The sequence below is a fragment of the Parasteatoda tepidariorum genome, chromosome 6 (assembly GCF_982258835.1).
Source record: "Parasteatoda tepidariorum strain Cologne lab strain chromosome 6, Ptep-v5.0, whole genome shotgun sequence".
NCBI classification, from domain to species: Eukaryota; Metazoa; Arthropoda; class Arachnida; order Araneae; family Theridiidae; genus Parasteatoda; species Parasteatoda tepidariorum.
The window spans coordinates 36,512,680-36,538,281 of NC_141760.1; positions in this window are offsets into that span (position 1 = coordinate 36,512,680).

Sequence of the window (25,602 nt, forward strand, 5' to 3'; positions counted from 1 at the left end):
AAATGTTTTTCTTACTTATTATGTCTTTACATTTTTCTTAAGAATCTTGAAACAAACAAATAAAAATTGTTTTTGCAAACATCATGTTTTCAGACACATAGTGAATTAGACGCGCTCATAATAAATATATTTCACAAATGCAACACATTTTATAATAAAAAGAAAAATTTTATTTCGTAATCTGGCTCTATGAATTCCTCCTATGCAATTATCGGAAACGAAATAAATATTTCTAAAAAGTCATATTAGTTAATATATGACTTTGAAATGCTGTATTTAATTGACTTTATGCTTATATGACTTTAAAATGCTGTATTTAATTTGCTGCTTTGATATTTTTAAAATGTATTTTCCATATAAAGTGGGGATCAAAAGTGACTCCTGGATCTAGAGATGACATCCTACACAAAGTACAAAAAATTTACATGTTTTTAGTAGACCAAAGTGGTATTTAACTCTGAAATAAAAGTGATTTTATTCAGAAGATGCGGTTTTTAACTGATCAGGTTCATGGCAGTGCTAATTTTGATATGGTAATAAGAGGCTTATAGTCTTAAAACGTAGGAAGGTGAAGTCAGTTTATCATATATATGGCTTTCGAAATAGGCTTGGTACCTGGCACTACTTCACTTAATATCTTTTTATTTAGTAAGCAAATGAGCATAGTTTTTTTGGAATTTTATAGTCATGACTCATAAAAACTACGTTCCACACCACCAAAAAACGTCATGAAGTTTCTAAAAATACTTCAAAAATATGAAAAAATATCTACAATTTTATGTGCATTTAATACTTACATTTTTCGAAAATAAAATACATCTGTCACTTAAGATGAAGCATGCGCTACATGACTGATTGCAAAATATAGCTGCCAATTGATATAAGGAACAAAGAATTTTTTTGTCGTTATGCAATAAAAATATCTAAAGTAATCACTTCACACAATCAAACCTATTATGTTGCTTTCAGCATAAAAATACCCTCACACACGAATTAAAAAAGTTCTGACTGAATTATTTTTTTCCCAACATAACTAAAAATGCTTATTTATGTGTCCTTCTTTATATGTATAATATGAAAAAAGAATCAAGATGTGAAGGGTAACAATGATATATAGCTTCTAAACCTAAATTTTCGAGCAAATATAAGTAACGAAAATGGCATGCTGAAAACTTTTTCCTTCTGTTTTTATCTTGTTTGCAACAGAAATAAAAAATAAAAAAATATAATAATGATTTATTGATTAAAGTAAACAATAAACTTGTGATAAAGTCTCTCCGAAATACAAGAAATTTTAATAACTTTATCGAAATGGTATTGTTCAATCAACCAATTATAGTAGATTAGACGGATATAATAACGATATTGCGTGATAGTTCAAGATTACCTACACGGAAGATCCCCAAAACAAAAAGAAAATAAAAAATGGCAAAAATAAAGGAAATAAAACTTCATTTAAATTTTATAGCAAGCTCGAAACATTAACTGTTAACAAGTTAGTGATCATCCAATATAAATGGAACAACCTGTTTCGATATGGTAATATAATATTATACAGAAGACAATTAACTTTTTTTCTGAAACGATACTCTCAGTAATAATAGGATTGTGGAAAAATAAGTTGATTGTTTTAAATGCAATATTGTAATTCAATTTATTCAGTTTATATAAATAAAAAAAGAAATAAATCCTTAAGGAAATGTTGAATGTAGCTTCGAATTGCTTTTTTTTACAAAACGTGTAAACGTTGCTGTATTTTTCATACAGTTTCAAGACCTGTAACAAGGCTAGTACTAAAATAGAATTAGTAGACTAAGGTATTTAACAGATAAAAATAAGCATCGGAATTATCAGGACAAAAATAACAAGCACAAATTTAAATTTTTTGCTTTTATTTAATAAAAATACTTAAAATTTAATATAGAAACTTTCTAATACCTTCTAGATCTTATAAGCTTTACTATAAATATTACTAATGCTCTTATAACTCAAACTCAATTTTGTAACACATTATGTAACAAAATAATCCAACTAAAGTAGTTTTAGAGACAAGTTAGAATGTTGAGCGAAATTGCTTGACAGTAGGTTTGTCTGAGGAATTAATACGACTTTTATTAAATGGTATATATGCAATAAGTGCTTTTAGAGCTACAGTTGATACTCTTGCGTTAGAATGCCATCTTTTGGATTTATAATCTCATCAAGGAAGTTTCGAATCGAATCTTGATCATGTTAATTGCATACCTGCTAACTTTTACGCATTTGGCGTAAAATTTTGTTTCCATATTTAAAGTGGTAGTAAAATGTATGCTTTCTATATATTCCTTGCATTTATAAACTTAATTTATCATCTTTTAGATCACCACTATTTTTAAGAAAATTAAGCATATATAAAAATGTGCAATACTAATGTTGTAGTCTGCATAAACTTTTTCAAAATACAGCGTATGTTTCTGCCTAAAATTGTAATTAGAATTCCGTTTTACTACCACTGGGAAAAATCGTCCTCGGAAGGATTAAAAGTTGGCAGGTATGTAATTGCAATGGTCCTGCAGCCACTGCCCGCTTTTTCTTACAATGTATGTACAGTTCGAAACAAAGAGCGTATCACCCTCAATAACTTTTGATTTAATGATCATATTAATACGTACTAGGACTCACATTTAATGATTTACAGGGATTACGTCAAATATAATAATTAATTAGTGCAGACGATATTTTAAGTTGCGAAATCAGATACAAAAATGCATTTACTTTGCAGAAACATATATTTTCCCCCAGAAGAATTATTATTCTTAAATTTAAAAATATGGAGGTAGATATTTTAGGGATATTGTATGGAAATATGATTTGAATAGCTTGGTTAGGAAAGTGGTCCAAGGTTTCAATTTTCCTTTTTGCGAATTTCCCCATATCTCGAGAATTTTTTAAATAAATGAAAATTTTTTTGCACACAATTGTAAAAGATGCTTAGCCAAAGATAATTCCATGCAGAAATGTTTTTTTAACAATTATTCATAGTGATTTTATTTTGCAATAGTCAAAAAATTTCACTTGTAAGATTAACAACTTTTTAAAAAAATTTTTAATAAGTGTAATTTTGTATGGCAAAATAAATTGAATGAAATTGGTCAAAAGTTCCTGAGAAATTTTAATAAACTTTTTATTTAAAAAATTCAAATAAAATTTTGTATTTTACCATATAAAATTACGTTCCTTAAAATGATGTAAACTTTTATATACTATGCTGTTCAAAATATTTTCGACTCTTAATTAAATAAATAATTATTGAAAACTATTTTTCACATGGATAAATAAATTTTAAAATTGTGCCAGAAATCGTTTTTATATTCGCTTAAAAATTTCTTGAGACCTGGTGAAATACGCAATAAAGTAAAATTAGCGTTAAGGGGTCTAAAATTTTGACTGTTCGTTCAACCAAATTAACCGGACCATTTTTCTTGGATTCGGGTGCCCCTTACATTCTGGAAATCAGAAATCATAATCCGTCGAAAAAAGGTAAGTTTGTTCAGAGAAAGTATATTTTTGTGTCTGATTTCGTGATAGTTTGCCCTCATAATTGGCATATTTGAAATTATCAGATTAGAACCATTAAGATTGAATCCGATCATTGAAACAAATAATCCGATCATTCGTGAATATCCAATCATCCGATCATTCATTAAAATTCGATTATTCGATCAAAACTTTTTCAAAATTATTTTTTAAGTTCCGCACTTAAGTTACCGAGCTCCAAGCTTTAAATAATAAAGAAAATATCAATTTTACTCAAAAATATGTAGCTTAGAAAAAAGTAGACTTATAAATTTGATATTTCTTTTGAAAAACTCCATTAATTAAATTTAATCAACATTTTTTAGTTATTTCTAATTACATAAAATCTGATAAATTTGAATTTTTAGAATTTTTTACACATTGCAGAACATTTTTATAGTGTATTTTATCATATTTTGGTCAGGAAACATAATCCACTATACTCAAATAATATTATTTTTATATTCCAAAAAACTGTCCAAAAAGTTACCTGAATGAAATTTCTTACCTTTCTTATAATTCATCACTGTTTTTAAAAATTCTCATAAACGAAATGAAATCGAATTGTAAAGGAATGCAAACATAAAGAAAAAAAGTATTATTTTTATGGGATAAAATTACACCAAATGTTGACTCGAGAATGCTGGGTCGAGATATGGTAACATAGGGTGCCTTTCCGGAGGCTACGGATTTTACTTTTCCCTCAAGTTTCTTTCTTCATTTTTTTGTGACTTATTTTGGTATTTTCATCTGATACGTAGTGAGCTGGTGGCATCTGATACGTCTTCTCATCTGGTGCCCAGCTAACGAAAATGTTCGATGAGGATTTTTTTTCATTTTATGTGGCAAAACGATATGTTGTTACATATTTCTTTATTTTTAACCCTGATGTAAATTATCTAAAAATAATTTATGACAGGTAGCTTATTACATTGAAACATCCCTGCAGGAAGCTTATTCTGTTAACACCGAGTTGCTGTGCATTATTCTATTAGATAAGATAAGAAATTTTCATTTTAACTCAAATTTGACACTTATACTCTCAATATTATTAGACTCTCACATTTCTTAGTTTTAAATTATTCCATGTTCTGATCAATGAAATTGGTTAATCATAACTATCTAATATTGACTGAAATAATTATTTTTTTAAAAATTCTTGATTATTGTACTTATATTTACAAAAAAAAAACTGCTTTCACACTTGCTATTTTTTTAAATGTATTTGTTTCAACACACTATTTTTTGAGTGAGCATTTTCCTCTGCAACCTAAAATGTATGTGTCAATACTGAATAAACATATGTGTTCCAGCGAAAACCACGCCACCGGCCAAGTTTAATAAAATGTGGCTCTCGTTGATAGGGAACTCTTGACTGTTGGTTTGAGATTAAACTAAAAAGACTGATAGGATAATTTCCCGTGATGGCAACCTTGCTTCGAAAATATATACGGAAACTTTTAATCTGATAGATAAGGAATTGTGGATTTGGAATAGGATACATATCACCAAGCATTTAGCTCCGTTCTTCAGAGCTTAAGAATGATGCGTAATTTTGACCCTAGTAAAACGATGTGGACAGCGACTGAGTAGGTTGAACCTGCTCTCTAACTTTTCACACCACAACCAACGAGAGTACTTTTAGCCATGTCAGATTTAACTTGCACTTTGCTGCGTATACTCGCCGGTTATTTTGTCGGCACTCAGGATCGAACTCACTACTCTCTGATCTCCACCAACCAGTCGTGTGAGCAACGCTTTTGGAACAGAACATAAACCGTTCTCCACTTACAAGAAAAAAGTAAACTTTTATAAGCAAAAAAAGTACTTTTTCTTTTTCTTGTGAGCAATTTTTTTTATCATAATTAAGAACAAGACAGCACAAAGTTTTAAACAATAATTTTAATGGAACAATATCAACCAATTAAGTAAACTAAACACGCTTTCCATTAATTCGGTATCTAAGCATATTATCTAAGTATCTCATGCAAAATCAATAAGATATTAATACTGTGATGTCTTTTACAATAATTAGACGGGCACCATACAACGTTCATTACGTCATTTTCAGAAATACATTAATTAATTTTAAATGACACTGGTTGTAAACTACAAAAGGGTTTCATCAATCTAAACCAACATGTTTAAATATTGACGCAAAAATACGTAGGTTAGAGAATGGCTTAACACTTCAAATTGTAATTTACAAACTTTCTTTCATTAATTTAGAATTAGAACGCCGTAATCTAGTCAAGCGGTTTTGCTAAAATGACAGTATTTTCTCACAGTTTGATTAACGATTTAAATCTTCTGACTACAGCTTTAATCAGTCGTATCAAATGAGTGTTAGAATAAGAGAATCAAATAAAGTGAATTAGCATCAATTGATACTAACCCGTTTATTCGAATCAATGCTATCACTTGGCTTCATAGAATATGTTTAATTCATGACATATCGTGTCTTGTTAATTCATGTCATAGAAATGACTAATTCATGTCATGAAATTCCACTAAACTTGAATCAGTTGAGAGAAATACATTTATTCGAAAAATGTATGTAAAGAGTTAAACAAACGAAAATCGAACAATAGGATATGCTTAATTCTAAAGTAATTGAAGAAAGCGTTAATACCTTTATTCCTTAGGGAGGCAAGACGATCAATTCCTACTTCGTAGAAAGAGGTGAATCTCATTCATTCCAGTACTTAATTGTCCGAATGAAACTACGCCCTAGAATCTTTATCTTTAGGTTCCCAAAGTAATGGAAGCTACAAAGGGAAAGATCTGAGCTGTACAAATGATGATGCTGACCAGGAAACGAATTTCGTCCCCTGAGAATTGACTGTTTCCGAAGATCACATAATCTGTCTAGGCTATCAAATCGGGTGCGACAGGTCTGTCCCGGGTTCAAGAATACAAAACAACTAGCATGGGGAGCTAGTCCTCCAATTTCAAGTTACCTTCGAATCGGGAGAAGATTTTTGCCTTTCTTTTGCGGGTGTAGAAAGGTAGAAAATATATCGTATTCCCATTACTGCTTCTAAAGTAAATGATCCTTTATTGGTATATACTTGCCTGAATTTCACTGCACTGATATTTTTTAAGGTTAAGGGCCATTGCACGGAATGCTCTTGCCCGATATTCTCTACATTGGTGCATTTTTCATGTGGAAGGGCTATTGCTTGGTATTTCTTTACTGATATTTTGCTAATCTGAATTGGGCAAAATTTTGTAGCCACCTTAGAGCAGGAAAAAATATTCCAACTATTGTGAAAGAATATAATAATATGAAATGAAAATTAATGCAAAGTGATGCGGACTCGTAGAGTTGCATGCTCTTAAATGCCTTTTGTTATATGAAAAGTAATATTTCATGTTTGATTTTGAAATTCTGAAATCTAAAATAAATTCTGATTTATCCATTTCACTAAAATTCTGATATGCATCCTCTACCTTTTTCTACCCGCGAAAGATGCAGAGAGGTCAACTCCTATAGGGAGGAAGTTCAGAACTAAAAGACTAGAGCTGCACACGCAGGATGTTTTGTAATTTTGCTTTCCTGGTGCAAATCAGTTTCAGTGACAGGCGTCCTTCGCGGAATCTCTGTCGCTATTTGTACGCACTTGATTAGAATATGCGGTGATAGCTATACACTCAACATGCGCAACAATGAATTTCGCATGTTCTAGCAACCTCAGTCACCAATAAACGTACCCCAAATCTTTGCTCTTTTTTGCTTGTTTCCATTTTCGTGGCAAGACGAACAGAATTTACTTTTACAGCAATCAATATACATTTGTATAGGCTCGTGTGTCTTAATTTATTCTTCCATACAGATGGCAGTATTGATACGTAACAATAGTATTGCTAACTTTGGCAAGAAATATGTTATCAATTATGAATCCACTCAAAATTATTTTTCGGCAACTTTACTGATAACACTGGTGAACAATTTTTTTGCTGCGCTTATACAAATACTACTTGCATAAGCTGATGATATTAATGTAATTGCTCGTTCCACTTTCTGCCTTGAAAGAGGCATTTCTTGCCCTTGAGGTTACTGCAAGACAAATGAGCTTAGTCATAAATGTAGAAAAAACAAAATATATGTTATTCTCAAGGAACTGAATCCCAGACCCCTATCTTGAAATAGATTCTTATAGATTTGAAACAGTAAGGAGGTTTTCTTACTTAGGATCAATTATTACTATTGACAACAGAATGACTCCTAAAATAAAAAACCGATTCTATCTGGCAAATAGGGCTATCCATGGGCTGAGAGGATTTATTAACTCTAGGTTTCTTTCCAGAAAAACAAAGTTCTTAATCTACAAAACTGCCTCCTTTTCTTGTTCTTATAGGCTTTGCAAGAATTAGTTTTCGACAGTTCCGTTCTTCTTGCATTCTAACCAGATGTTCAGACTTTTTTATCCTTTGAATCTTCATGCATTTCACGACATCAGGCTCTTAGAAGATTTTATATAAGTCCGCCACAAGCCACCCATTCCACTGTGAATACTTCTTAGGATTTTTTTCAAAAATTTCCAATGCCTCCTCATTTCTCGATGTCAGTACCCATGCCTCAGATTCATATAATAAAACGGATCTTCGAAGTGTTTTACATAAAAGAAATTTCGTTTTTAATTTTAGAAAACTAGACTTCGTATATTTTTTGAGACTGTAAAAACATCTATTTGCATTTGTGATTCGCTTACGTATTTCTGAGGTTAGATCATTCTTGTTGTTAAAGTTTGCTCCTAAATATTGTAATTATCATACTGTTTTTAATATTTAACAGATATTTAAGTACAAGACTAAAATTAATTTACTTTCTTTTGTAACTTTAAATTTTTTATTAAAAATTTAATTCTAAATTAAAATTTTTCTATTTACTTTTGAGCATTTTAGACAGAAAGCGCAGGAGCAAAAATCCCTACTGGCCAGCGGGGCTGATTGGCTGTTATTACGAAACATATAATAAGATACCTATAACCATGATTTTTCATGTTAAAAATAATGACTTTGGTGCACTTGTTTGGTTTCGATGGTTCATAAATGAATCAATTCCAATGGTGATATCTTTATAATTCAAATGAAAGACACGAAAACTGTAATTTAAGAGTTGCCGAGAAGCTTTTCTTAAGAGAACATTAACGCTATTACGGCCTTGTAACTTAAAATCATGTTTAAAAACCATTCAAAATTGTGCTGCTATTATAATTTAATATTTCTTAACTTTTCATTTACTAGTAAGTTTAATATGGCTGTAGGTATTTTAATCATGGTGTAAACAAACCATAACTTAAACTTCTTATGGAAAAAAGATGTCTTAGTGAAACTTTTGTCAAGAATTTTCTCTAATAAGTCGATATAATAATTTTGCAGAAAATTTTTTCGTAGTTACCATTAAAAACAATACTCCTTCACAAGTAAAAAAATGTTTTTAAATGAGCATTTCAAATTTGTTAAGACAAATTGTATTGCAAGGGTAAAAATATTTGCAAATAAATTATCACTCAATTTATTTTAGTCTTTAATTTAGAAACTTATTGTAAGGAAACGTGAGAAAAGATTATAGAAATAACGAGGGAAATGAAATTGAAAATATATTAAAATAGAAATAAATATTGGAGAAAGAAAGAAAAAAGATATAAATTTATTTTTAATTCATATCTTTGAACCTTATAAATCTTAATAAAATATAATTGTAAAAAAGTATAGTTAGTATTTTGATTTTTTTGAAGTATAGCAATGTTAAAGTATTGATAGTTTTGTTATCAGAAAATAATATATTTCGATGTATTCCCCCAGTTCATTTTACAAACCATTAAAAATAAGTAAAAATTCAAACAAAATGAAAACAGAGTATATGTTGTATGAGGCCAATTATATTTTAAATGTATTATTTTTAAAATGTGAAAATTCTAATTATTTTTCGAAATAATTGGAGTAGAATGTATTAAGAAATTTTTCTGCTTCAAACATAATTAGACGCAAAACTGATAATAAATGTAATCTTATCTTTCTGTATAAAATCAGATAATAAATGGCTAAACAGCTTACAATAAATGCTAGTTATAAATTTAGTAATAATTCTAAACTTTTTGGTTGAAAGATTTATTTATTAGGTGTTTGTTTTTTCCTTAAATTCTGAAAATATAACACTGATTCTATAATAAAATTTGCGTGCTGCTATATTTACCGCGCTGCTGAAAAGTGAGACAAAATCAGCTATATCATTATTTTTAAAGTAATTTGACTGTTCGAAATTTACAGCAATCAGAGAGTTAGTTTTTTGTTGAACTAGCTACACTATAAAAAATAATAGTAAAATTTGCAGAAAAAGCGTATTTTTCATAGAAAAAAACTATTTAAAGAAAAATATAGATTTTTTTTCTGTTTTTATCCCTTACTGTGCACTGCAAAAATTTTCGTTCTTACTCTCTATATTTGACGGTTTAAAACTTTTTTGTTGACAAAACGTTTCTTTCTGTTTATCTTCAATGGATTAAAACCGTCAGTCCGAATTTTAGTTTCTTCCACGCAGTTTTGCTTACCGTACGATTACTCTACCTTTTTTCTAAATTCATTTTACTATATTTTCCATACTTGCTCTGATTTTTCAGCAATATTATTCTACCTTTTTTCTATTCATTTTAATATATTTTCCATACTTGCTCTCATTTTTCAGTAACATTACTCTGCATTTTTTCTAAATTCATTTTACTATATTCTCCATACTTGCTCTGATTTTTCAACAGTATTATTCTACTTTTTTTCAATTCATTTTAATATATTTTCCATACTTGCTCTCATTTTTCAGTAACATTACTCTGCATTTTTTCTAAATTCATTTTACTATATTTTCCATACTTGCTCTGATTTTTCAACAGTATTATTCTACTTTTTTTCAATTCATTTTAATATATTTTCCATACTTGCTCTCATTTTTCAGTAACATTACTCTGCATTTTTTCTAAATTCATTTTACTATATTTTCCATACTTGCTCTGTTTTTTCAGCAATATTATTCTACCTTTTTTCTATTCATTTTACTACATTTTCTATACTTGCTCTCATTTTTCAGTAACATTACTCTACCTTTTTTCTAAATTCATTTTACTATATTTTCCATACTTGCTCTGATTTTTCAACAATATTATTCTAACTTTTTTCAATTCATTTTACTATATTTTCTATACTTGCTCTCATTTTTCAGTAATATTACTCTACGTTTTTTCAATTCATTTTACGATATTTTTCACAAAAGCTCTAATTTTTTAACAATTTTACTCTACCTTTTTTCAATTCATTTCTTATACTTGCTCTCATTTTTCAGTAATATTACTCTACCTTTTTTCTAAATTCATTTTACTATATTTTCCATACTTGCTCTTATTTTTCAGTAATATTACTCTACGTTTTTTCAATTCATTTTACGATATTTTTCACAAAAGCTCTAATTTTTCAACAATTATTTTATGGTTTTGAACAACGTCAAAGTGAAACTCAATTTAATTTTGTTCTCGATTCATACTATACCTGATTCTTATATTTTTTTATAGATATGATGTTCGAAAAGCTACGCTTTCAGACTCTTTTATCCGGGTAAACTGCGATAGTTTTAAACGTTCTTACACTTGAATATTAGCTCAATAAATAAATATTTTACGATAAAAACAGTTTAAGATTTTTCTTCACACTGAAACACTAAAGCTGCTGTTGCTGAGAGGATAGGGCACTCTTCTCCCAAAGAGATGATCAGGTTCGAATCCTAGCGCTGACTAGTCGTACGAATGCTGCTCTTGGCTTGTCTCGGAAACTATGCTGACATAATAATTTTATAGATTTTTTTTTTAAATAGCAAATTTTGTTTGCTAAAAAAAAAAATGTTGGTTAAAATAACGAAATTTATTAAAATATCTGCTTAAAAAACATGCTGTTTAATACTGTTCTTAAATTATAGTATTTTTGTATAAAATAACGGTTTCATACTGGCAGTTTCTTAACAGCTTTTTTTTAGGTAAATTTAAGGGATAATTTTAACAGTATAAAAATAAATATTGGTGTAGCTCATGTTATTTTCATCTGAAATCTTATTGAAATTTTCAGAAATAGATGTTTTTTTGAAATGTAATATTAATTATGAGTTTACTGACTCTTGCCCGCATCAAATCATAGTAGAGAAGTTGAAAGTATACTGGTGGACAAAATTAAGAGATGGAAAGCATTTTCGCACATGCAAGATACCCGCACACCACTCCATGTGTTTGACAATGGTTCCGTGAATGCCCAGAGGTACAGGCAGGAGGTCCTAGAGCCCTATGTGCGTCTTTTCAGGGGAGCTGTTGGCCCTGAGTTCATTTTTATGGACGACAATGCGCTACCACATAGGGCTGTCATGGTTGATGAGTATCTGGAAAGCGAGAATTTTCAACGAATTGATTGGCCAGCCAAATCCCCTGACCTGAATCCTATAGAACATGCTTGGGATGCTCTTGGGAGAGCTACTGCGATGCGCCAACCTCCCTCCCAGAACTAATCTGGAGTTAAAAATTGCTCTGGTGGAAGAATGGGAGGGTCTTCCACAAGTCCTACTTAACTCCCTTATTAACAGCATGCAAGCATGCATACTCGTTGTGCATGCCGTCTGTCTGTCAGGGGTGACCATACACCATACTAGAGGCAACACACACTGTACAAGCCTCACTTTTATTGTCATCTTTTATCCTTAAGTTCAGACTACATTGGATTTATTAGCAATAGGTTTTACCAGTGAATGGCACTTTCATTCCTGTTTTGCATTCTTTGTTATCATGGAATAAGCTATATCCATACCAAATTTCATTTATTTATATTCAGTATTTTTTGAGATATTTGGGAAAATGTCTTCCATTTCTTAATTTTATCCACCAGTGTAAGTCTCTTTACTTCGCAATTATCAGTTGGTGTTAAGACACTGAGGAAGGCTTCGTTTATAGAACCTAAACTATAGGGGTATGCCCATTTCTGTACTTTCATTTGTGATTCCTTCACATTGTTTTTCTTGCTTTAGTCTTCATAGTACCAAATATACATTATCCTTCTTAGAGCTTTTGAAGTTCTTTTCGGATTGCTTCCTGTTGAAAATTACAAAGGATTTTAAAATCAGCTATTTAATCTAACATCAATATTCACTGACCCAGAACATGTAAGAAATAAGCAGGTGCAAACTCTTCCTTTCGTGACATCGAAGAAAATATTTAAAGTACATTTTCAATTTATTTTAAATTATATTATTTCAATTATATTAAAATTTCAGATTTATATAGATATATATATATATATATATTTTCTATGAAATTCCTTTTATTTAATCCTAAAAAAATAAGAGAATGCTCTGAATAATTTTAAAATCAGAGTAATAAATTTGCAAATCAACAATACCGTCAGGATCTCTTAAAGAAAAATGAGTAAGAAAAAAAAGATATGAAGCCATTTATTATAAAATTAAATAGATTAATTAGCCACAAGGTCAACAGTTTTTATATAAATTAAATAAACCACTGCTCCCTTTTTTTTGAAAATTAATCACACGAAAAAAATATATTTTAAGAATTCACTCAGTGCTCTGGATTCCAATTTATGCTAAACAATTGGTTTTAATGGATGTTTTATTCGACTTTAAAGTTCGCGTTTTTTTAAACTTCGTTTCATAATAAAAATTCTTATACACGTTAAACATTTTTAAATCTAGTATAAAAGTAGCTGACAGAGTTTTAAATTTAAACTAAAAACTTTTTTTATCAGCTCGCATAAAATCGATTAAGGATTCGAAAAAAATATTTATGCTAGTTGAGCAATGGAAATAAAAATTTATCTTAATAAATTTTAAAAAAAATCTTAAATCTCTCTCCGGCATAAATTTTTTTTTAAAGTTTTCTTTTCCCTTGTGTAATAAATTATTCATTTTTTGCAAAAACTTTTATGTCACCATCAGAAAAAATGAATACATTATGTCTTTTTAGTCCATTTGTTATGCGCCTTTGTTCATTTGTGTAAAATAAGAAACAAAAAACAACAACAGAACTGAAATATTTTATTACTTTTCTATTCGCTTATTCGTTAAATGTCATATTATTAAAGAAATGTTTGAAACTTGCTCAAATAATGAAAATAGTATTTAATTTTTGTTTCAGATTTGAGATATTTATGCGGTAAAATATTTCGTTCCCTGTCGAGAGCGGATAATGAGTTTTTTAAATCAAAATGAGATAGTTGAAAAACGTATTCACAAATGCTAAAGATTTTTCATTTAACAGACTTAACGTGACTGAAATTGTTTTCACTGTAGAAAGAAATCGAATAATGGTAATAGTGATAATAATAATAGTAAAAACCTCGGTTTTTAATTTTTTTTGATTTTTCCCCCTATATGTTCTGCTAACAAGAATTTATATTTACTTGATACATTAATTTTCTAAATGCTTCTCTGTGTAACATAAAAAGATAATTTTCTGAAACTGTTTTTCATTGTTGTTTGCGCTTTCTTGTTGGTCAGAAAATAATAAGGTATGGCTCCTTAGGATGCCATCAGCATAGAATTAAAAAAAAGTTAGGAGTCATTAGGTACTATACAAATTGCTGTTGTTGTCTTAGGCTATTAAGGCAATATGGGTACGAATGTTCTTTTCTTCCAGTGGTGGCCAAAATTTGACTTCTGCCACACCCATACGTCATCCCCGTTTATTGCGTGGATACATTCATCCACAGATCGTAATTTTGACCTAAACCAGAGAACGATCAATCTGCTATCCAGTACCCACAGAAGTATAATTTGTTATGGGAACAAGGAGGACTTTGTGAAACGATAGATTTAATGTGCACCAATCACCATTTCCTACACGAGGAATCTTCTGCTATTTGGATTCGCTCTCCCATTCTTACGAACCTGAGTCCAGCACCTTACCAACCAGGTTATCCCGGTTCCATGAAACTGTTAAAATATTAAAGTTAAACCGAATGAAAGGAAATAATAGAAGCAAAACTTTTTGAAGATATTTTATTTACAAGCATCAGTTGAAAAATATCACTCCAAACACACACTTTGTTTGGATATGCTGTTTTAACAGTGATTTGTTCTATTGCGTAGAAATCCGATGCAATAAAATCCGTCCAATCTGGTGTTTGAGGAAAACAATTTGTAAAAGAATGATCGGTTCCTTCAGTGGCCTCCCAATGAGGTGAACCGGATTCGAATCCCAGCGATGGCATGTAGATATGACCTTGCTCGCATCGAACGGCTCGCACCATCCACAGTGCTGATTTAAAATATCCTCAGTGATAGACGAATCATGGGTTTGAGTTCCCTTGCCGTCAGACTAACCATGGGAGGCTTTCGCGGTTTTTCTCTCTGTGTAACGCAAATGCGAGTTAGCTCCATGAAAAAGTGCTCCTTGAAGGCAAAGATACTTGTCTTCTGGAGTGGGTCAAAAATTACAAGTCTACGGAGTTGAACGTTATTAATCGTGAACTCAAAATTGTGTCGGCTTCTCCACGACGGCTATATGAAATAAAACTTATGCAATATAACTCTTACAAACCAACAAGTAAATTGTAAAAGCCATGGCGAATACAAATTTACGTTTGTAGTTGCGGTTAACATTGCGTGAGGGCTAAAGGCAGTGGTTTTAAAATCCTTTATGATTATCCGAAGACGATACTGGTGCACTCTAGTAAGATCAGAAGACAGAGGGAGTTGTTATCACAAAGCGTTCTCTTTATGCTTCACAACTGCCAGCTTTGCGAGCCACTAAAAAGTAATAAATTACAATTTGCTACCCGGTTAGACTTCCTGCTTTTAGCAGCAGTTGGAATGGTATCCTGGCTCTCGCTTGTAGTTATGACTTTGCTTGAGGACAAAATCTACCACATCGACTGAACTGCCATAAATGAAAGAACGATAAGTTAGCAATAAGGGATTCCTAAAAGTTAATGCAATTCAGTTTTGTATTAAAAGTATAACTAATAAAAAAGAAAATTCCAAAAATATAATAAATAAATACGACAATCTTTTTCACCTTTCGCTTTTGTAATAACACTATTATCTTGGAAAAACTGAAGAGGTCGATAATCAAGCAGATTAAAAGATTTCGCATAGTCAGAATAGTTTAAACTGTATCAGTTCGAAATCATTCGCAAAACGAAATACCAACAAAAAAAAAAGCAATTACTTACGATTGTTAAAGCATTTTTGATTCATAGTGAAAGTGGTTTTCGTGTGGCCCGATTAACGTAGGTTGATTTAAAGAGGGTTTTTAAAGTGCATTTTAAAACAATTTCAGCCCCAAAAAGCTAATGATTCTTAATGCATGAAATGCATTTATATTTATTATTGTACAATAAAAATGTCTTGGTTAAAACATTTGAGAATTATTGTATAACAGTTATATTCTTTCATGATTTAAAATGGTGATAAATTGATATAGATTAAGAATTATTGCAGTTTTTTTTTCTTATATTTTTATATCGTAAGTGCCTATGTCTTCCATGATTTACATATGGCTTCCGATTTCTGAAAGGTTCATTACTCCTTTTCAAAGTTGGCACTCTGTGAATCATTTGATCGTGCCTCTTAAGAAAATGAGATTCTCTTTTATATCTCTTTGAAACGGAAAATTGTGAGAGATAAAAGTTTCTTGATAAAATGTGCAAATAAAAAAAAAAGTTATGGGAGTTATTTTGAAGTTTTTTCTATAAAATTTTTGTTACGCATTTTTGAGATAAATGTATCAGAAATAAGTGCATAAAGTTGAATAGTTGAAGCAAAAAAAATTGAAGCAAACAAGTTCGAGTAAGTTTCAAAGGGTTTAAATTTTGTTAAGTATTCACGCATGATGCCATTAATGGACAGTAAGACGCGTCTTCGTATCTCGAGATTTAATAACAGTTGTAAATTTAAGAAAAATATGTTTTGTGACATTTTGAGGAAAATGTTTGCTAACATTCTCCCTACAGAATTAAGAATATGTTATGGGTGCTTAAAAAGAATTTAGTTTGTAAACAATTACATCAAAATGTTTTAGTAGAATACAACTGAAAACTTAAAAACATGAGGCTATTCTCAGCTGTTGGGTAATATAGCATTTAATATTTGCTGCTTTAATTCCCGATCTTTCATGTTAAGGCTAGCATTTGTTTATTATCATGAAGAAAAATCACCTTAGATGCCATTTTAGATGTACAGTCGCTGGTCAAATTATACGGCACACTATAAAATTCTATGTAAAATCTTAATTATCAGGTGATACTATACAACATTATTGTTTTAATGCGACTGAAACCGGTTTACACTTGCTTATATTCGAGTATCAATTGGTTAACATTGGAATGCAATACGTTAAAAATAAACACAAGTAGGACGTATATAAAATATCTCCTCTATTAAAGCCCATGCCATGCATGTTTAAATATAAAAGTATTGCATATAAACTCGTGTAAAACATACAATTATTAAAACACTACTGAGCATCTAATAATTTAATCTAATTATTATAATATACTAATATAATGCGAACGGCTTGTGTAGGGGGCAGGGAACTGTCCTTGCATCAGAAAGGTCCTAGGTTTGAATCCCGGGCAAGGTTTCTTTCTCTCTCTGTGTGTTCCATGTCTTTTCTCCTTTGTGTGTGAATCTGTGTGAATGTGACCCGCCCTATAAACGGGTTGTGGTTGTGTGAAAGGCGTGGCAGAAGTGAATTCCTGACCATGGATGGCGCCACTGAATAACAGGAACAATCGCACCCCTATGCCTAAAACAGGCATACGACAAAAAAATAATATAATGCCTGATATAATAAATATTCGATATTTGTATAATATATCGTCTAGTTTATCCAATTATCGAATTTATATTATATAAAAGTAAAAATAAAGTTGAGAAAAAGAACTGGAAAAACCACAGCAGGCGAGAGAAAAAAAAGATGAAAAACAGAACAAGAAAAAGCACAGTGACCTATAGGGAAAAATCAGGATAAAATGTATTCCCACGTGCTATGGAGATTTGGAGAGAAACTAATGTCATTAACAAAAGAATCAGCATTTACACAGAAGAGCCATTACATTATGACCACCCTGCTAATAACATGTAGGGCAACCTTTAGCCCTCAAAATTGCTAGCACCTGCCGTGGCATTGATTCCACAAGGTGCTGATAGGTAGTCTTAGGTATCTGGTACCAAGCGGTCACCAACTGTTCTGGCAATTCCCTCACATTGGACCCTTGTTTCCAAGTAGGACCACAAATGCTCTATTGGATTAAGGTCAGGTGAATTTGGGGGCCAAGACATGACTTGAAAGTCACTGAAATGTTCCGCGAACCAATCCATGACAATTCGACCCTTATAACATGGTGCATTATCCTGTTGGTAAACACCATCCCTTGCAGGAAAAACTGTTGCCATGAATGGGTGAACCTGGTCTGCAACTATGTTTAAGTAGCTTACAGACGTCAGGGATTGTTCTATGAGGAATATGGGTCCTAATGTGCCCCATGAAAACATTCTTCCTGGGCGAGAAATCACGAAAACCTGGGCGAGCCCATTGTTATAGATGGAGGGTGGTCATAATGTAAGCTCTTCGGTGCATATGAGTGAAACGAGATTCCAGGACATCAAGAAGAGCTAAAATGACTGGGGTACATTGTCGAAATTGAATTCATGCCCACCAAGCTAATTTTTATTTCAATTACTATTTCTAATTTTATTTCTTCCAATTAAATCGCATCAGCTAATCTTGACGTCATGTAACATTGTCTTATTCAAATGAATGCTAATTCCTTTGATAACGACATTAGATCCTCACTACCCCTCCATAGTGCGTGAAAATGCATTTTACCCTTATTTGCCCCTCTCGGCAAAAACGGATATTCTAATTTTGTTTTCAATATTTTTTTCTCTTTCGGGTACTGTGGTTTTTCTAGCTTGGTTTCTCCCGTTTATTTTGCATTTTTCTCTGGTAATTTTACGCTTTTTGCTTCAAATCACTTTTGTTTCTTCACATTAATGATGGGACAAGTTTTTAAAATGGGTGCCTATTTTTGAAGAGCTGTTTCACTGTTATTTCCTATTTGTATATTGAAGCGAATGAAGTTTTTATTCAGGTAATATCTTACGGCTTCAGTTTCGTGGAATTATTTATTTAACAGTTAAATGGTTGAATTGAATATAACTTAGCATTTTTTAATTAACTTTTTAATTCATGTGAAAGCAACAAATTAAATATCGTATTTTTTTATAATTATTTTTTTATTTCAATAAATTTTTTTTAAATAATTTTCTAATTCGAAAATTTAAATCGACCAGTGAAACTTTAAATCAAACTAATCAGAAAATTTTAATTTTACAAAAAAAAATGCTTAAAACGTTTTTTTTAAAATAATTTTTGATTTTATAAATATTTTATAGTTAACTTTAGTTAACTAGAACTTAACTGAACTAAATTATAATTTTCACTAAGTTTTTTTAGATGGATATAAAAAGTAATAATTACAATTAATTATTTCCTTTTAAAATGAACTTTTTCGTTCATTTGGACGACATGCTTCCAAAATCTTTTAATGTCCTTTCCGAGAACGAATAAAAAATTAATTACATGTAGAGTGTAGTATTTTAAAAGGTATATAATTTAATTTTACCTTTTAAGAAACAAAATTTCTAAAACTTGAAATAAAGACTGCTAAATTATCATGCTGTATTTTTTAAGAAGAATTCTAGTTAGAGTAATTTAAGGAATACGGGTTAAATCCTTTTTGCTTCAGTTTCTCTTTAGCGCTGTTTATATTTTCTACAATAATCAGAATAATGAAGATTTAGATTGTACTAAAAGAATTTTAAGATAATAAAACGAAATAAAAATGTATTGAAGCATTATATATTTTTAAAAACACGCTAGCAATTAAATCTTATAAGAAAACGTAATTAAATTTTGTCTGCTCAGTTCGTTTTTAAAATATAATTCGACACTGAAGTCTAGACAAATATTGTCAGTAAACAATAAATGAAATACACTTTAATTTATAACTGTAAAAAGGCATTTCTTGGTATTATTCTGGTTAAAAATAACTTTGAATAGTTTTGAATTCTTGTGAAATCGATGCATAAAAAAAAGTTACAGAAATGACTGTAAAAATTGCAAGTTATTTTTAAAATGCAGTTTTTTGAGTTATTAAATTAGCAACCTAGTTAAAGAAAGTAATTCCAGTTACAGGGAAATTAGAAAATTGTTTGCTTCAATTGAGCTAGAGAGTTGCTATGATTAAGTCGGTAACCATTTTTTAATATTGTACTGCCTTAATACAGGTCAGTGAAATGTTTAAAGCTAATTTAAGCATGATTCTTAAGATGGTAATGTTGATTAAAACAAAAAATACACACCACAAAAATCTTCATTAGAACAATTTATAATGAATAGTGTCCATCAAGCAAGAACGAAGTAGATAATTATTTAATACTAAATTTAATTACATCTGATATGTTTTTAATGAATCAGAAACCGGTAATTTATTGAGCGCATGTTATAAACTTATCAAAATGTGAGCTCCAGTAAGATTTTTTACAACTCAGGCTACCTTATTACGAACAAAAAGCTTTTAGTTTATGATTTTCAGTTACAGCAAAGTTAAAGTAAACAACTATTGTTAATATATTGTTAAATAACACTATTTTACATAGTTTTAAGCATTGCCAGTAACAATTATAACACTTTTAATGTTTTACTGGTATTTACATTGAAAAATTAGAAGAAAAGTGCAAAATTAGCACCTTCTTTCATTTGTACACTGTAAAAAATTCCCAATTCGAAATACTGTATAAAGATTACGGTATACTCACTTTAGGTGCATTACCCAAATTTTTTTTTAACATAAAATATTATGTTGTAGTTTTTTAGCAATATTTTATTAATTAGCATGATTCAGAGATTTTACGGTTTTATTACTGCAAAAATTACGGTACATCAGTTTTTCCTCTACCATGTTTTGGTAAAAATGGATTTTACGGAAGGAAGTACACCTATACCTTGAGCGCTGGTAATTATTACTACTGCCTGCACCATGAATACAAAAATATACAGTTTTTTTTACCATTTACAACTGTCATGGTTTCAGAACCGAAAAAATAAATTTAACTGGACGTAGGAGCTAGGCATTTCGTTAGGTAATTTGAACTGGGGTGTGCAGGAGATAAATTGGGGTGTTCAGGACACCCCAATGACTATACACTAGTTACTTTACTGACTTTACACACTTTACTGAAGTTACACACTTTACTTTACACACTTTAGTTACTTTACACACTTTACTGAAAACTATACACCCTTCCGTAAATGGATTTTACGGAAGGAAGTACACCTATACCTTGAGCGCCGGTAATTATTATTACTGCCTGCACCATGAATACAAAACTATACAGTTTTTTTTTACCATTTACAACTGTCATGGTTTCAGAACCGAAAAAATAAATTTAACTGGACGTAGGAGCTAGGCATTTCGTTAGGTAATTTGAACTGGGGTGTGCAGGAGATAAATTGGGGTGTTCAGGACAGCGAAAAGTATTGTGTGTTGAAGGGAATAGAGGGAACATTGTGTTGCCAACGCTGGGATTCGAACATTATTTCTATCTGTCACGAGAATGACAGATTAGCCTTCGCGGCTATAATATGAACGAAGGTGCTAGGTGCCAAGTGGCTACATTAGGTAGACTTATAATTAGTAGATGAAATTCTGGATGTTTAACCAAATCAGGTGAAATCTGTTCATAAACGAGTTTTTTCACAGTTAGCAGTTTGATTACCATCTTATTTATGATTATTTGACTCTTTTGTTTAAATATGGTGAAATAACAATAAATTTTTTTTAATTAAATATTTTTTTAATAACGGCAGGCACTGAACTTTCGTTCTTCGCTTTAGAAGATTCCGGAAGTGTTGCTCATTTATCGTTACCCAGTGGGCACCTGTGAACCAAAGTCACGGAGGGGAGCAACATTACCTACGCCACACTGCCACAAATACCTGTTCATAGGGTGGGCCACATTCATAGATTCAGACATCAGAAGACAACAGAGAGAGAGAGAGAAACATCCATGCCCTGAAGGGGATTCGAACCTGCAGCCATTGGCTTCGCAGTCAGGCACGCTAATCACTCGGCCACCTGGCCGGCAATAACATTTAAATAAACCGTTACTCAAAAATTGTTTCGAGAAATTTTTTACAGTGGACAAGAAGCAGCACAATTGCATTATTAATAAAGCCATTTAAAAAATTTAAATTTAAAGAATAAAAAGTGTTTTTAAATGATATTTATTTATTCTGTTAAAATTTTGGTTGCTTTGTTTATCATTTTTTATCCTTTAACATACATAAACTTACCTATTTATCTATAAATAATGAAAACAAATATATTTCTGATTTAATATAATTATCGTTCAGTAAATTTCCATTTAAATGTCCCGTTTAAGTCAAAAATAATACTTTATAAATGTTTCGAAAGTAATAATTATGACAGTCAGATATAACAGAGAAAGGCAATATTCTGCTGAGTTCATTAACTTTAATTGATTAGCCGAAAGAGTTTTTGTATATTTTTTTTGAAAAACGTATAGCTAATTACTTTAGTTTAACAAAGTTTATGTTAGGATTATTAACTATTTGAATCTAGTCATTAAAAAAAAGAAGTTTTGGTGGAATAATGATTTCTGTACTTTCATTTCTAGGTATATCATTACAAATTAAAAAGAATATCAGTGAGTTTCTGAAATTAAATTTGTAAAACGAACTTTAAACTTAAAAAAAAAAAAAATTTGTTTTTCGCAATAAATTCCAGAGATATGACATAATTTTTGAAAAAAGAAAAGTAGTTATGAATAATTCCGGAACTGTAAGTTTTTATTCACATTTTCAGTGAATTGAATTCAACTTTTCCACAATGCTTTTAGCCTCTTTTTTTGAGGAAAAAGAATGAAAGTCTGTCGAAATAGAAAAAATGTGTAATTAGTTATAAAGTTATTTTGAGTACAGTTAACACATTTGCTTCTGGCATTCTTTTAAAAAAATACTGCTTTTTTTTGAAAAAAACGAAAATTTGACAAAGCAAATATTTCCTTATTAGGATTTGTTTTACGGAATCTATCTATATCTATATCTATCTATATCTATATCTATCTATATCTATATCTATATCTATATCTATATCTATCTATATCTATATCTATATCTATCTATATCTATATCTATATTTATCTATATCTATCTATATCTATATCTATCTATATCTATATCTATCTATATCTATATCTATCTATATCTATCTATCTATATCTATCTATCTATATCTATCTATCTATCTATATCTATCTATCTATCTATCTATCTATCTATCTATCTATATCTATCTCTCTCTCTCTCTCTGTATATATATATATATATATATATATATATATATGGGTCATTCTCACGAAAACTACCATTTTTCAGTTCATAAAATCCCAAAAAAGTAAAGTGAATAAAAAGCTCTGAAACTTTTTATATTAATAGAAATATGTAATGGCATTATAAAGAAAGTATATATCCTATAAATTATACTTAATATTTAAATTAATTAATTTTTTAAAAAATTAATTTATAATTAATTAATTTATAATAATTAATAATTAATTAATTAATTTAATAAATAAATTAATTAATTTAATAAATGAATTAATTAATTTAATAAATTAATTTATTAATTTTTTAATTTATTTTTCATATTAATTAATAAGCAAATTAATTATTTTCACTATTTAAAAAGGGAGGGAATGACACTTATAGTGAGGGAATGATATTTTATTTTAATACATGTTTTTATTTAAGTTACATCTACCTAAAGTTTGAAAATGATAACATACTAAGTATATCTAATATTTATAATAATTTAGTCTTATATATTTAATAGTTTTTACAGGTTGGGGAAATAAAATTGGCTGGCACGATTGAACAAAAAAAAATTTAATAATATACTCATCTTGAATCATTCCCTCACTTCAGCGTCATTCTCTCACTTTATACACAAGTGAGGGAATGACGAATTCAATAAAATTTAAAAATAACAGTTAGAACTAATTAATTTCTGAAGTCAATCACATACAATTATATTCATACAAGAAAGCAACATATAATTATCCACTTTCTCGATGAAGTTGTATTTTATTTTACTCTAAAAAATGACATGAGGGAATGACAAATGTAAAAAATTTTACCTGGTTTGATTCATTCAAATTTATTCCACAGCAAAGCTTCTTTAAGTTGAAGATGGAAACATACTGCAATTTTGTTCTATGATGTCAGTTGTTAACTTCTGAAGTTTTTATTAAAATATTTTTATTCTAAGAAGATTGCAGGTGATAAGAACATTGTTGTGAGGGAATGACGCGAAACACTGGGGACAAAGTTTAAAATAGTGCTGTGTTAATATTTTTATCAGAAATTAAATTTAAAATTGATTTTCTGAATTCTATATTTCAGTATTCTGAAATAAAAAACACGAATTTGTAAAAAAAATTTTTTATTTCAGAAACAATTTTTTTCTTTTTTTAAATCAGCAGTGGGGACAAGTGAGGGAATGACATATTGGTATATTTTAATTACCTAAAATAAATAAAAAATAAAAATTGATAATTTTATTTTTATTCTTTTGTTAGCTTGCATTCTGAAGGACACTTTCCCTGAATTTTTTTTCTTCGTAAGCTGTTAAACAAACATAAAATATACTGGGGACATGAAAATGACTGTTTTTGTGAGAATGACCCATATACATATATATATATATATATATATATATATATATATATATATATATATATATATATATATATATATATATATATATATATATATATATATATATATATATATATATATATATATATATATATATATATATATATATATATATATATATATATATATATATATGACTGATGTAAGCATTTTGTATAAACGATAGTGCATATCACCACTTTATTCATGAGGAACTTTTTCGTACATAAACAACATTTAGGGTCAGGCGTTATTGTTCAGAACCGGTTATTTTGTTCAGAAAGGAGCAAGTAGCGATTCGCCATTCTCGAATACTCTGAGCGTGCACGCACGCAAGTGACCGAGAAATATTCCCTATTACGGCTATTCACATATAAAATTATTGTAATTAAAAGCACATGAGTTTACAATTTATTATCATTAATAGTGCGTGAATATATTGCAATAAAATCTTCGCGATATTTAAAAAATCAGTTGCAAAACTAACTCTAATAGTACAAAATAATATCTAGAAAACCTCAAACTGCAAACGACAGTTGTTTACTTGCGTAAATTACCTGGATTAAAAAAGAAAGAAAAAAGTGGAACTGAAAGCGGACATTGTAGGTTAATACCTGTGAAGCAAAATATTCTCAAATATTAAGGAAGCCAACCGCCAATTAATGTTTAAAAATTGAAATAAAACGTTGCGCATGGAAATCACGTTAGTATGACTATCGGCTGCTGTAATCTGAAAAGCTCGTCTCATATATGATACTATTGGTCGCGAAGGGAGAATCGCGTCATCACTTGTATGTGACCACAGTCCTGTTGTTGTTTCTAATCACCAAGAGGTCCATCCCAATTAGACCAAATACATAAGTCCAAAAATGTCCAGAAAGTCTAGAAACAGATGAGGTTTTGAAAAAACCTCGTCGAGCTTAAAGTCGATACTGTTTAGAATATGCTCGGGCAAAGCCTGAGCAGTCCTACATTTAGTGCTAAGTCCAAAAGTCCTCCGTCCCTGAACATACAAGAGACACCTCAAGTGACCATTTGCAAGGCGAGAGAATCAAAATCCTGATACAGGGGAAAGTGTTGCAGCTTCTGTTGGCCGAAAGTGACCTGGAGCACCAATGGTAGAAGACTGATTTAGCTCCATAGTTGTCGTGAACGGGTTAATGGGTTGAAGGAAATGGTATACTAACATAGCAAGTCCAGATTGTTAAATAGTTTGTTT